This window comes from Erinaceus europaeus, chromosome 13 (assembly GCF_950295315.1).
Source record: "Erinaceus europaeus chromosome 13, mEriEur2.1, whole genome shotgun sequence".
Taxonomy (NCBI): Eukaryota; Metazoa; Chordata; class Mammalia; order Eulipotyphla; family Erinaceidae; genus Erinaceus; species Erinaceus europaeus.
Genome location: NC_080174.1, coordinates 48527306 through 48539925, shown reverse-complemented (window position 1 = coordinate 48539925; position 12620 = coordinate 48527306). Strand labels below are relative to the sequence as shown.

The 12620-nt window shown below is 51.0% G+C and overlaps 1 long non-coding RNA gene across 1 annotated transcript; it reads left to right on the top strand.

Annotated features, from left to right (window-relative positions):
- Window positions 1-7034: 7034 nt before the first annotated feature.
- On the top strand, window positions 7035-12582 carry LOC132542802 (uncharacterized). Its single transcript, XR_009553771.1, has 3 exons — window positions 7035-8285; window positions 8604-8710; window positions 11255-12582. It is a non-coding gene; the product is annotated as an uncharacterized LOC132542802 (long non-coding RNA).
- The last annotated feature ends 38 nt before the right edge of the window (window positions 12583-12620 follow it).

The following is a 12620-nucleotide window of genomic DNA, read 5'->3' as shown; positions in this document are numbered from 1 at the left end:
CCCTGCAGGTAGAGACCAGGGGTTCGCTCCCTGGTCCTTCTGCATTGTAACATGTATGCTCAACCAGGTGTGTCATTGCCCACCACCCCCAATCTTGCTGTCCTAATAAAATTAATTTCATGAGAATGTCATGAGGCAGAGAGGAAACTAGCCTGAGCACCATTCTGGTACATGTGCTGGGGCCCAAAGCAGAAACCTCAGCCTTAAGTCTGGTGTTGGGGGCTGGTTGGTAGTGTACCTGGTAAAGAATCTGTGTTAAAGTACGCAAAGACCCGAGTTTAAGCCCCTGGGTCTCACCTGTAGAGAAAACACTTCATGAGCCATGAAGCAATGCTACAGCACATGTCTCTACCCCTCCACCTCCCCCTTCCCTGTCAGTTTGTCTCTATCCAAAAAGAAAGAAGGAAAAACAGTAGTGTTCAGGCTGGTTAAAAATATATATATTATATATACTATATATATATTAACCAGAGCACTACTCAGCTCTGGCTTATGGTGGTGCAGGAGATTGAATCTGAGACACTGGAGCCTCAGCCATGAGTTTTTTTTTTTTTTTTTAACCATGAGAGTTTCTTTGCAGAGCCATTATACTATCTGTCTCCAAAGCATTATTATTATTATTATTATTTAAAGTTTTTATTTATTTATTCATGAGAAACGATAGGAGAGAGAGAAAGAGCCAGACATCACTCTGGTATATGTGCTGCCGGGGATTGAACTTGGGACCTCATGCTTGAGAGTCCAAAGCCTTATCCACTGTGCCACCTCCTGGACCACTCAAAGCATTATTTTACTTTACCGCTAGTTAGGATCAATCTCTGTTTCTTCTCCCATGTCAAGGTGAAGTTTACTTGTCTCTCCCCCTCCCCAAACTGTGAAGAACATCAGTGCAGTGATAGCAGCAACACAGACTAAAACATGGCTCAGAGGAAGAAAACTTCCAGGGTCTGCGCTTTTATTTATTTATTTATTTTGATCTGGTCATATTCAGGACTGGCTATTTCTTGTAGAATGTTTTTGGAGCCCTTTTCAGCAGAAAGGGAAGAGTCTTTTTGCGGTACCTTTTGGGACCTTGACAAGCCTGCTGTCAGGTATGTGGTCAAGTCTGAAGCAGGACTCCCACAGGCCAGTTGTCTCCTTTGAAATCTGACACCCTATGGCAGTCAATTTGGTCTTGTGCCTCCCCAGCCCTTCACTGGGATGTGAGGGTGAGTCCCCATCTCCTACCCAGCCCCCCCATCCTCCCCATCCCCCCCACCCCCCCACCCCGCCGCCAGGGAAGCAGGGGGCCTGGTTGGGCTCCAGGTGTTTGCAGCCCAGGTCAGCGGCTTTGCCAGCACCAGGGCGCGCCTGTGTCTGCACTGGTGGGTCCTGTCAGCAGGGGTGGGCTTCACCACACACACACATATTTGCAGAAACACCAGGAGCTTCCCCTGTGTGCTGGGTGAATGAAGAATTCCCACAGGCAGACTTTGCTGGCAGGAGGGTTCTGGAGACACAGGTGTTGGCAGCTGATGTGACTGCACAGGAGGTGCTGCTGGGGCATTGGACCCTGGGGTCCTTGTCCGACTCAGAGAGGAGCCAAGAAAGACACTTTCCAGTGAAGTCAGAGCTTGACTGTGGAAGGGAGATGGAGACGTTTGCCAAAAAGAAGCCTTGGAGCAGCAGAGAAACAGGGTCCCTCTCTCTCCCTCTCTATCAAATAATACAAATGTATTATTAATTTATTTGATAGAGTGGGAGAGAGAGGGACCCTGTTTCTCTGCTGCTGTCAAGCTTTGGTGCTGTGATCTTTCACTCTGTCTCTTCCTCTGTGTATCTATTAGATAGATGATAAATCCATCCATAGATGACAGATAGATGGATGGATGGATGGATGATAGTAAACAGAGCTGATCAAGTTCAGAGGTGTTAGGATAGGGATGGGGCCAAGGCCAGGCTGTGAGTTCCCGCCAGTCAGGCCCAGAGGAGACAGAGGACCGCCCCCCAACCCCCCCTCACATCCTGGGCCTGCCCACCCCCGGGGGAGGGGGAGGCGCGGCCCTCCTGGGTGCCTCCAGGCTTCCAGACCTGGGGGCTGGGGGTGCTCACCAGCAGGTGGAAGCCCCCCCCCCCCGCAGAGCAGCTCTGACGTCACAGAAACTGGGGAGGGGCAAGGTGGGAGTCCTTTGCCAGAGCTTCCTGGGACCCAGCTCCTGCCCTCGCCCCTGCCCCCCTTCTTGCTTGCTGCTGGGGTGAGTCCGGGGTGAGCCTCTGGCATCCTGTGCAGATAGAGGTGGAGGGTGCTGGGCCGCGTCCAAGAGTGTGTGGGGAGGTACCCCAGCCCTGAGTCTGCGCCCCGCCCGCGCTGCCCTGCGCCTCATGGTCGGCAGAGGGCGCCCGCGAGCAGCTTGGGCGGCAGGGGTTGGGGGGGGGGGAAGTTCTCAGTGCGCAGCGCGGCTGACCTGGGCAAACCGACTCAAGGATCCACAGACAGCAGGGACCAGACGGCAACTGGCAACTCCTCCGCGATCCGGCCGCCACACCCCGCGCACCCCGGGGTGCCCATGGCGCAGCTCCCGGCGCCCCTGCCCCGGACAGCGCTGCTGCTGCTCCTGGCCACGCTGCTGCCCGCCGGCCGCCCGACCGAGGTCCCAGGCAGGCGCCCCACGGCTGTCCCCGCCCTACGCACCCCGCCCCAACGCACCCTAGGGACCCCAGCACTCAGGGGAGCCCCCCCCCCGTGCCGGCGATGTGTCCTCAAACCGTGCGTACCCAGGGACGCAGGTCCAGGCTCTGGAGGGCTCTGCACCCGGGGACCCCCGCGCCTCCGCGCGTAGCCCAAGGACCCACGCAGCCCGGGGCAGCCACCCCTGGGACCCCCACACACACACTGTGCGGTCGACCTGTCCCCAACCCGCGCATCTCGTCGCCTGGGGACACGGATCCTGGCTTGAAGGGGGGAGACTCTGCACCCAGGGGCCCCGCACCCCCACACCCCAGGGATCCCGCACCCCCACACCCCGGGGACCCCGCACTCACACACCCCGGGGACCCCGCACCCGCACACTCCCACACCCCGGGGACTCCGCACACCCACTGCCTTGGCGAGGTGTCCCCATCCCGTGTGTCCTCCTCGCCTGGGGGATGGGGGAGCAGGTTTGGGACCAGGAGGTAGGGGGTCTGCACCCAGGGAACCCCACTCCCTGCCCTGCACCCTGGCCTTGCACTTAGCCGGCCAGCACTCAGCACCCCAGAGGGGCGGCTCTCTCAACCGTCTAGGCACCCAGGAAGACTTTGGCCAACTTATTCCAGAGAGAGAAGAAAAGTAAAGGGGGGTGGTGGTGAGCATAATGATTATGCAGAGACTCCCCAGGTTCAGTCCCCCAGACCATCATAAGCCAAAGCTGGTAAGTGCTGTGGAAAGAAAGAAAGAAAGAAAGAAAGAAAGAAAGAAAGAAAGAAAGAAAGAAAGAAAGAAAGAAAGAAAGAAAGAAAGGAGAGAAAGAAAGAAGTGGAGAGAAAGAAAGAAAGAAATAGAGAGAAAGAAAGAAAGAAAGAAAGAAAGAAAGAAAGAAAATAGCGACCCTTTGGTGTCACAGGACCCCCCCCCCCCCGTCCCCCACTTTCCAGGATCCTCTTCTCATGGCCACACCTCAGCACTCCACATCAGTTCACCCGACCCACCAAGGGCTGGTGGCAGGAGGCTGGCTCCCTGGAGGTGGAGAGGGAGGCTGGACTGGTCAGGAAGACGAGAGAGGAGGGATCATGGAGGGAGTGGGTGGAGGGAAGGGCCTTTATCTGTAGGGAAGGGACAAGTTGGTAGGACAGTGAGGTCCCCAGGCTCCCAGGCTGGCTTCAAAGGGGTGGGGGTTGATATCTGCACAGGGCTTTTCAGAAAAGGCTTCCCTGCAGGTGGACATGAGGGGTGTGGGGGGGTAGGCTTCACCCCTCAGCCTTTGGTGACCCTCCTCCCACCTCCCTGCAGGCACCTCCCCTCCCCAAGGCAGATTTGCCGGCATCCTCAGAGATCTGCGGTTCTGTGGATTCCTTTTTTTTTTTTTTTTTTTTTTTGTGGATTCCTTTTCTGGGTGTGAGGTGATGGGGTGGGCGCTGCTGTTGCTAGGTCTTGGTTTGTTTGCTTATTGTCCCTGGAAGCCAGTGACAGCCTTCACGTCCTGTCCTCTGTGACTCCTTGGGGTGGGTAGTGAGTGCTTCAGATGCCAAATGCCAGTGTCTCTTTTTCTTTGTTCTTTTCTTTCTTTTTCTTTTTTTTTTTTTTTTTTTTTTGGCAAAAAGGTGGTTCTAAGCTGGAGGTTCTGTGTTCTTACTTCTACCTAGAAATCATCTTTTTTGTACAGCACTTTACAAAAAAAGAAAGAAAGAAAAGAAAAAACAAACAGAAAACCTTTCAGCTTCCCCACCAGCCACCCACTGATCCCCTCCCTTGTCAAACTGAATTTTCCTGAGTGCTGAAAGAGCTTCTGTTCCAGATGCCAGACTGGAGCTGGAACTGGTGAAAGGGCACTGTCCCTGGGATGTAGCACTGCCACCTGTCCCTTCTTTCCCTCACTCCCCTCCCCACCCCAGCTTGGCCCCTGAAGTTGGGGTTCTTCTGAGCCAGCCCTCCCAGCCCCCAGCGGCCTCAGTGGCCTTCTCCCTCCCTGCTGCTCCCTGCTCTGTAACTCTCTGGACTGTGGAATGTTGGCCGGTTCCCCACTGCACTGACTTGGGTTCTGCAGGGAAGTGGTGGCCAGGCTGGAAGTGGGCAGAGGACGACAGGGGCATGTGGACATGGGTCTGGAAAGGGGGCAGAGCTAGCCACAGCCACCCCAGGTGGGGGGGCAGGGAGCGGGGAGTCTTTTCCTCCATCGAGAGGGGACTATGTCCCCTCTCGATGGAGACCCAGTAAGCAGCGGGACCCTGCCTGTCCCCTGTGCTGGGGTTGTCCCCAATCACTGGGGCCAGAACCCCTGCCAGGGACTCACAGTAGTAACAGGTCACAGCTCAGAGGAGTGGCTCTTGGAACAAAGCTGATCTGATCTGCAGGAAACGTGTAAGCTAGCCACTGAACTCCCAGCTGTCCCCACATCCAGCTGTGATGGTTGTGGCTGGGGGTTGGCTCAGAGGTGGAGCAGAGAACTTGCAGGCAGTGACGCCCAGGTTCAGTCCCAGGCACTGCATGTGCCAGAGTGATGCTGGGCTTCTCTCTTCTTCCTCCCTGCTGCCCCACCAGTAAATAAGCACATCTGAAAAACACGCTTGTCGGTTTGATAGTTTCCCGAGAATATGCTTTGATGGAGGCTGTTTTTAGGTGGTTGTGGGTGGTTTTACTTTTATTTCTTTACTTTTAATTATTAAAAAAAAAAAAAAAAAAACCAGAGCCCTGCTCAGTTCTAGCTTATGGCAGTGTGGGGGATTTGAACCCGGGACTTTGGAGTCTCAGGCCTGAGGTCTCTGCATAACCATTATGCTATCTACCCTCCCTCCACCCCGCCCCCACTGCCCTTGGTTTAAGTTATTATTGGAGAGCTTAAAGGCCCTTTCAGCTCTAAAGGTGGCACTAAGATGCCGTGTGTCCTTTTATTTTGGTCACTGTGTTGACATTCACAGTCTCTGTCTGTAGCATCAGCAGGATGGAGACCAGAGACCCATGATGGAAGGTGGGCTGCTCGCTGAGCTGCCCAGGCCTCTGAACTGGAGACAAGAGATGCCCGTTTGGGTTAGGAGTGTCAGTGCAACAGCTATGGTGATTCATTTGAGCAAGCCTCGGCCCCAGCAGGCTTATGTTATCCTTTGAGTATTCTGTGGTCTCTGTGTGTGTGTGTGTGGGGGGGGGGGGCGGGATTGGGAAGGTCACAGAAAGCCCTGCTGCTGGTTATCAGGGTCCTGTGGGGATGCTGAGGAAATGCTCCTGTGAGGCGTTTTGTGAGCTGCACCAGCTGCTTCTTGGCCTATGTCTATGTTTCTGTGATGAGGGAGGGAGAGAAACAGCACTCTGCCACCTGGTGGTGCCCCTTGTCCTCGATGGGCCAGGGGCTCTTGCCAGCCAGCACCCCATCTAGCCTGGAGCTGCCTCCCTGACCCCACAGGGGACCCTGCAGCTCTCCGAGTGTTTGGCAGGAGTCCTCTCAAGATTGAGCAAAGGGAGTCTCCCACTTCTGGACAAACAACTGGTAGTCTGCCTTGCCAGGGAAAATGTGTGAGCAGCTGGGGAGATGTGTGCAGCCCTGAGTTCGATCCTTGGCACTGCCTGTGTAAGAGCTATGTTTCTTCTCTCTCCCCACCCCCACTCTCTCATAAAAGGATAAGTAAGTCTTTCAAAACAAACAAACGAGCCTGGAGTTCTCAAGCTTGGCTTTTTTTTTTTTTTTTCCAAGTTGTCTCCAACACTAAAAAGTGTAAACATCCCAGTACTAAACCAAAAATTCGAAAATAAGATGGGTGGTGGTGTAACTTTTTTAATGAGTAACTTTTTTTTTTTCGTGTATGAGAGAGGAGAGATACCACAGCAGCAACATGTGGGCCCCATGAGACTCATGTCTTCACTACCCATGGAGCTCCACTCTGACATCGAGGGGGTTCCCATGGGCACCAGGGTTCAAACCCAGAGCCTCAAGCACGGCGAAGCATTTGCTCTACCAGAATTTATTTATTTATTTTTAATTTCTTTATTGGGGGGTTAATGTTTTACAGTCGACAGTAACTACAGTAATTTGTACATGCATAATATTTCTCAGTTTTCCACATGACAATACAACCCCCACTAGGTCCTCTGTCATCCTTTTCAAGGACCTGTACTCTCTCCCCCACCCACCCCAGAGTTTTCCAAATTTCAGCAAATATTGGGCCATATGGAATGAGGGGACTCTTTTTGTTTGTTTGTTTACTGCTTTATTTTAAGGAGAAAGACATAGAGAAACCAGAGCCCTACTCAGCTCTGGCTGATGGTGGCACTGAGGATTGAATCTGGGAACTCAGAGCCTCAGGCTTGAGAGTCTTTTTGCAGAACTATTAAGCTATCTCCCCCACCCTTTTTTAAAAAAATATTTTTATTTTATTTATTCCCTTTTGTTGCCCTTGTTGTTTTATTGTTGTAGTTATTATTGTTGTTGTTGGATAGGACAGAGAGAAATGGAGAGAGGAGGGGAAGACAGAGAGGAGGAGAGAAAGACAGACACCTGCAGACCTGCTTCACTGCCTGTGAAGCGACTCCCCTGAAGGTGGGGAGCCGGGGTTCGAACCGGGATCCTTATGCGGGTCCTTGTGCTTTGCGCCACCTGAGCTTAACCCGCTGCGCTACAGCCCGACTCCCTTCCCCACCCTTTTTACGTGTTTATTTAACCAGAATACTGCTCAACTCTAGCTGATGGTGGTACTGAGGATAGAACCCGGGACCTCAAAACCTCAGGCAGGAGAGTCTTTTAGTAGAACCGTGATGCTGTCTCACCAGCTTGGGATGAAAATATTCTCTTTGTCTTGGTCTTCTTCTGAATGTTACTGGCTCAGTGGCAAAGAACATGAGTTAATCTGGGGCAGGTGTGCTATTATTCATTCTTCAAGGGACATTCTCCACCTGAGCCGGCATGGTTTAAGCCTCAGAGCCTTGGCTGAAGAACTTTTGTGCCTCTGAGGGGGTGTCCTGTCTGGAAGACAAGTTTTTCTGCAGTTGCTTTCCTGTTCTGAGCTGTGGCCAAGGAGGGGGTGGTGCTGCGCTCTGCTGCCCTTAGAGGGCGCTCCTGCCTGCTGTCTGGTCTCTCCACCAGTCCCCATCGTCCCCCGCCTCCCCCCCCCCCCCCCAAGAGTCCTCTGCTGTGGGACAAGTGAGATCAATTGGCTTATCTGCCTCCCCTTTAGGGATTAAGGCAGGAAGGACCCCTGACTCACTAATTCTGGGAGCAATGAACACTGAGGCTGAGGGTAACTGCCAGTCGCTGTGGGTGAGGGAAGTGCTTTGAAGCAGACCCTGAAGACACCCCAGCTCCTTGGCAGGCAAGTCCACAGCTGTAGCAGCTGGAGGAGGAGAGCAAGGGTGACAGTGACCAGAAGGGAGGGGGTGACCCCTGAGCCCTGGGTCCCTTCTGAGCCAGGTGCTTTTGGTCTGTTTAGCCAGAGCACCGCTGAACTTTGGCTCTTGGTGGTGCCGGGGGACTGAACCCGGGTCCTGGTGAGTGCTGGTCCTAGGTGTTACTGCTGTGCTATCTCTCTGGCCCAGGGTGAGTTTTGATGAATTCCATTTACACCCTCTTGGATTTGCTGTGCATCCTGGGAGAGAAAGGCTGAACCAACCAGAGGCAGGTATGTAAGTGCAGAAAAGTGACTGAAATATTCTTATTTCCTTCCTGAAGTTGGGATGGGAGAAAGAGAGAGAAAGAGAGAGAGGGAGAGGGAGAGAGGGAGGGAGGGAGAGAGAGATTGAGAGAGAGAGAGAAGAGAAGAGAGAGAGAGATGGAGGCAGGAAGGAGAGAGAGTACTGTAGGGGCTCCAGCTTGGGTCTTAGATAAAGCTCTGTCTGGTGAGCTGTCTCTGCAACCCATATTTTAATCTTTGCCAGGTGATAGCAGGGGTACATTTTCAACTTCCTTTTTCTTATATTTATTAACTTTTAATTTGATAGAACAGAGGGAATTAAGAGGGGAGAAGAAAGAAGACACCTGCAGCCCTGCACTGGTTGTGAAACATCCCTTTTGTAGGTGGGGGCTAGGGGCTTGAACCTGGGCCCTTGAGCATGGTAAGTGTGTGCTCAGTCTGCTCAGTTAGTTGCACCACTGCCCCTTCATCCCTTTTCCTTCCCTTCCCTTTCCTTTCCTTTTTTGTTTAAATTGTTTATATTTATCTATTTTCCCTTTTGTTTCCCTTGTTGCTTTATTGTTATAGTTATTATTGTTGTTATTGATGTCGTTGTTGGACAGGACAGAGAGAAATGGAGAGAGGAGGGGAAGACAGAGGGAGGGAGAGAAAGACAGACACCTGCAAACCTACTTCACCGCTTGTGAAGTGACTCCCCTGCAGGTGGGAAGCCGGGGGCTCGAACCGGGATCCTTACACCTGTCCTTGCCCCTTTCCTCTTTCTTTCCTTCCTTTTTACCTCCCTTCCTTCTTTCTTTCCCTCCTCCCCCTCCTCCTTTTGCCACCAGGGGTTGTCACTGGGGCTCAGTGCCTGCATGAAGGATCCACCACTCCCAGCAGCCATTCCCACCACCCTCTCCCCTTCCCCCTTTACTTGCTAGGACAGAGAGAAATTGAGTTAGGAGGCATAAATAGACAGACACCTGCAGCCCTTGCTTACTGCTTGGGAGACTTGCATCCTGCAAATGGGGAACAGGGGCTCAAACTAAGGTCCTTGTACATAGTAACGTGTGGTTAACTGGTTCACCGCCCCCCACCACCTTTGTTACCTTTTACTAATGACTAGGTACCAAAAGTACTAGAGAGGCCAGAGAAACAGCTCAGCAGATGGGGAACCTGTCTTGCCATGCATGTGGCTGCTTTGAGCCCCAGCACCACATGGGAAGTGCCAAGGCAGCAGGAGAAGCTCTGGTGCTGTGATGTCTCTACCTCCTTCTCTGTCTGGAAGAAGATATGCAGGCGTGACAGCTGTGACTGTCATCACTGGGTGGGTTCTGGGTGCCCTGGCTCTCATGTTTTCACTTGTGGGGAGAGTGGTAGAATGTTAATTAATTTATTTATAATTTACTAGTGATTTAATACTGATCTACAAAATTGTAAAATAACAGGGTATAATTCCACACTGTCCCCACCACCAGAGTTCTGTGTCCTCATTCCCTCCACTGGAAACTGCAGTGGTTCTCCCAAGGTCCCAGACATGGGCTATTGTTTCTGTAACTATATTTATTTGCCCACTATTTCCTATGGTCCTGCCTTCTCTTCCTTTCCAAGCCACACCTGTTACTACTTCTGAATGCCCTCCCTTTTTTCCTCTTCTTTCTCTGGGTCCTGACAGAATTGGATTTGAGAGCCCTCTGGTCATCTTCCCCTAACATTTCTCCTCCTCTGGGTCTATGGACCAAAATTCGTCTTTGGGGGAGCAGATGAGGGAGTTCTGGCTTCTGTAATTGCTTCTCCGTTGGACATGGGTGTTGGCAGGTGGATCCTAACCCCCAGCCTGTCTGTCTTTCACTGGTGGGGCAAGGCTCTGGGGAGGTGAGGTTTCAGAACATACTGGTGAGGTCATCTGCCCTGGGAAGTCAAGATGGCTCATGGTAACATCTGTGACATGGTGGCTGAAAAGCAGTAAGATATAAAAGCAGGACAAAGTGTTTAATAAACAGGAACCAGAAAGTGGGAATCTAGCAGATGAAAATAGGGACCTTAGTTGTGTGGAGTTGTACCCCTCCTACCCTATGGTTTTGTTAATTAATCCTTTCTTAAATAAAATAAAAAAAAATAAATAAAAGAAATTAAAAAAAAAGAAAATAGGGACCTTAGGGTAGACAGAAGCTAGGAGGTCTGTTTTAGGTATGTTGCAAGGGCCCCAGGACTTTAGGATTTTTTTTTTTAATAAATCTTACCCTATCTTCTATTTCTTTTTTAAAAATATTTATTTATTCCCTTATTTATTCTCTTTTGTTGCCCTTATTTTATTGTTGTAGTTATTATTGTTGTCGTAATTGTTGGATAGGACAGAGAGAAATGGAGAGAGATGGGAGAAGACAGAGAGGGGGAGAGAAAGACACCTGCAGACCTGCTTCACTGCCTGTGAAGCGACTCCCCTGCAGGTGGGGAGCCAGAGGCTCAAACCGGGATCCTTACACTAGTCCTTATGCTTGGCGCCACCTGTGCTTAACCCTCTGGGCTACTGCCCAACTCCTGACTTTAGGAATTTTTGCTACGGCTTAACAGCTAACATAAAGGTGACATAAGAGTGTGTGAGAACATGGTGTCAGAGTTGAGAATAGACCTCAGAAGCTGGATTAGGGCAGAGAGTTGCTCCCAAATGTGAAGAAAATATATAAATACAATTAACTGTCTACCCCATCGATCTGACCAAAGCTCATATAGATTCCTGTTTAGCACAGGAGCCTGTGTAACCACCGAGTCTCTGAAAGAGAATTGCTTGCTGAGGTCAGAGTATCCAAACACTTGCATACAGTGGCTTTGAGGTCAAGGGTCAGCCTATGAGCAAAGCTCATTGCTGTGTCCAGGGAACCATGCCTTGGCACCCATTCCAGGAGCCCACTGAGGTGGGGCATGTCTTCTAGAATGTATGACCTTCCCCTGTTCTACGTTTAAAAATATATTTATCTAGTTTTAGGAGAGTGAGAGGGACTAGAGCCCTGCTCAGCTCTGGCTGGTGGCGGTGCCAAGGACTGAACCTGGGTCCTAAAGTGCCAAGCCAGCTCCCCAACAGCTGTGGTCTTTCTGCCTCCTCTCAACAACTGTCCTTTATTGTTTTCTGTAAAAGGTAGTGTTGGGTATCAGCATTTGTGTGTGGTCCAGAAATCTCAGGACCCAGCAGGAACCTGGGGAGGGGCTGGGGAGTTGGGCCAGAAAGGACTAGGTTTTTCTTCACAGCTGTGTCACAGCCCTTTATTTTATTTTAATTTGAGGTTTAATGGTATATAGGATAGTCTTTAACCCACGGGCACAGCCTCTTGTCTCCCCTTGGTGTCTAGGAGACACACCAGGACACCAGTGGCCCTTCATCCTGTCTTCCATCCTCCCTCCCTCCCTCCCCAGAGTCCTTTGCTTTGGCGAGATATGCCACACCCATGCTTTGACTCTAGTGCTTGGAAGAAGAGACCTGGGAGACTAGGCAGGCTGTGGGCTCTCGCTCTGTGTGTGTGTGTCTCTCTCTCTCAGAATATAACGGGTCCAATTCCACACTGCTCCCATCACCAGAGTTTTGTGCCTCCATTGGAAACTGCAGTGGTTCTCTCAAGGTCACAGATATGGGCTATTATTTCTATAACTATCCATAATTCTATATACCTGCCCATTTTTTTCCTGTGGCCCTGCCTTCTTTTTTATGATTTTTTAAAATTTTTATTTATTCTCCCTTTTCTTGTCCTTGTTGTTTTTCGTTATAGTTATTATTGTTGTTATTGCTGCTATTGTTGTTGGATAGGACAGAGAGAAATCAAGAGAGGAGGGGAAGACAGAGGGGGAGAAAAAGACAGACACTGCAGACCTGCTTCACCGCTTATGAAGTGATTGCCCCACAGATGGGGAGCCGGGGGCTTGAACCGGGATCCTATGTCAAGTGTGGGGACATGACTCCCCCCAAATCACCACTGGCCATATCCTGAGAGCTCCCGGGGAAAAAAAAAAAGAACCTTCAGAAGACAAGCCAAGCAGATGCTGGAGAGAGGTAGCTCTAATGTGAAGTGGAGGGGACAGATGTGGTCAAAAGCCAAGGTAACGTGGATGCACAGTGCAGCTGACAAGCACTCTTTTTAAATATTTATTTACTTATTCAAAAATGGCCACTGGGAGCAGTGGATCCATAGTGCTGGCATTGAGCCCCAACGATAACCACTTCACAAGTGGTGAAGCAGGGCTGCAGGTGGCAAAAGAGGTACATTATCCAGGTAAGCTATTCACTAGTCCTTAAACACTTTTTTTTTTTGCCTTATCCAGGAATTCATGGCTCTGAGTTGATCTTTTAAGACAGAAAGACA